Below are 2,135 nucleotides of genomic sequence, written 5' to 3'. Positions count from 1 at the left end.
CCGGCGCATGGGCTGCTGCGCGCTCCGCGGAGGGGCCGGGCGAGGGGGCTGAGGGCTGGCGTGGGCGGGTCCCTAGCCGGGCTCTCGACTCCTCCTTCACGTCTGCTGCCTGCCTCTCCCGGAAGGCCGCTAAGTGCCGGTACCACTGCAGAGCGCCGGGAATTGCGTTTTGGTGGCGTGCGGCTGCTGAGCGACTTTTCACAAAGATGCAACGCTATCAAAGTGAACACGGTTGACAGGATCATTTTAAGACCAGCAGTGATTACAAGATTAAAAGAGTTGAGTAGCAGCATTACGATACCACAATGGATATGCCACGGTTTTGGTTTTCAAACTGCATTTTAGCGCCCTTCACTCACTGAAACTTCTAGAATACTAATAACCATTTGGTTATTGTCTCTGCTAGAACTCTGAAGCCATGCTCTCTGTGTGTGTGTGTGTGTGTGTGTGCATACGTGTGTGTGTTCCCTTGCTTTTAGAAAACTTAAGCCTAGTTTAAACAATACATGGATTTTTAATGTTCTGACAGTTTAATGATGGGCATAATCATAGTGTGCTGGTTTATTTAATGTAAATGGTAAGGTGAGTGGACAAGGGCTTAGCAAATATATTTTACACACACGCACACGTAAACCTGTTTTTTGCATAACTGAAAGTAAGCGTAATAACAGACTACTGAATTAGTGTGGCACATTTGTGGGTTTTGTTGTCCAGCAGTTGTCTGTGGCTGCATAACACCCGGTACATATGTATATAATTAATGATTATATATTTATTACCTAAAATTGAGTTTCTTGCCTTCATTTTGTAGCGGTGAAGGGAAAGCTCTGCCCTCTGAAGCTTCGTTCACTGGAGTGAAATAACAAAAGAAAAGATGAAGAGAAGAAAAGGGCTAACGAATTTATTTTATTTTTTATTTTTTCGAGACGGAGTCTCTCTCGGTCACCCAGGCCAGAGTGCAGTGGCACCATCTCAGCTCACTGCAGCCTCGACCTCCCCAGTTCAAGCGATTCTTCTGCCTCAGCCTCCAGAGTAGCTGGGATTACAGGCAGGTACCAACAAGCCTGGCTTATTTTTTTTGTAGTTTTGTTAGAAACAAGATTTCACCATGTTGGCCAGGCTGGTCTTGAATTCCTGACCTCAAGTGATCTGCCCCCTCTTGGCCTCCCAAAGTGCTGGGATTACAGGCGCTCCTGGCTGGCATACAAATTTATTAATATGCCCTGGAGAAAATCACAGTAGAGTGATTACCCCATAACCCAATGAGGTTCAGATGCTTATGTACACTTTTTTGTAAGGGAGAGGGAGATGGAGGAATGTAAGTAATTTTGAGGGTCACAAATGATTCTTTGGATGAGCTTGAAAGATGGACGATTGCTTGCAAAGGATTCTTTGTGGAAGTTGGATGAGCCCAAGCAGAAGTCAATAGCTTCGGACAAAGTTCCTCTGTACTCTAGGTTTGATGTTTGACTTTCAATCTTCTTCCTGCAGTCAGTAGATAATGAAATTTCAATGAAGGAGTGGAAGACAATTGTCGTAGCGTTGATAAAGAGTGGACAGTCGTGCAGGAGTATGATTACACAAAGGGAGTGTGATGTAATGGTAACAAACTGGGGGAACTTAGAATGGACTGTTTGTTCAGGTTCTTTCTTCTCTGTGTCCTTGGGTCTTCAGAGGTAAGGATGTTCCTTTTCTCTATGTAAGGGGAGGGTACCTCTCAAATGACGGTCTTATGACCTACTTCAGGGAAGGACACCAGGTTTTATGGCCTGCCTCAAGGGAAATGGCCAGAGTATTCTTTCTATGGTTTATGACCTGCTTCAGAGGAAAAGGAGTGGGGTGAAGGTGAAAATGATCTCTTTGCTTCTGCTATTTTCTCAAATGCTCAGGTGCTATATTTTGGAGTAGTGTGTCCTGAACCACATCACTAGTTTTACTGCCTGCAACCCAGAGCAGCATAGTAGCTGAACCAAATACTCCTTCCAAAGCCAAAAAAGCTTGGGTATGAGATAAGGAGAAATAGTAGATGAGAGTAAAGGAATAAATAAATGGGTTATATAATGAGGGAAATCCAATATTCATTAAGATCTCCAAAGATAGGGAAGATATTATCTCTTAGCTTAATTATATCAGAT

The sequence above is a fragment of the Trachypithecus francoisi genome, unplaced genomic scaffold, assembly GCF_009764315.1.
Source record: "Trachypithecus francoisi isolate TF-2019V2 unplaced genomic scaffold, Tfra_2.0 Lachesis_group1, whole genome shotgun sequence".
NCBI lineage: Eukaryota > Metazoa > Chordata > Mammalia > Primates > Cercopithecidae > Trachypithecus > Trachypithecus francoisi.
This window is presented reverse-complemented; position numbering follows the sequence as displayed.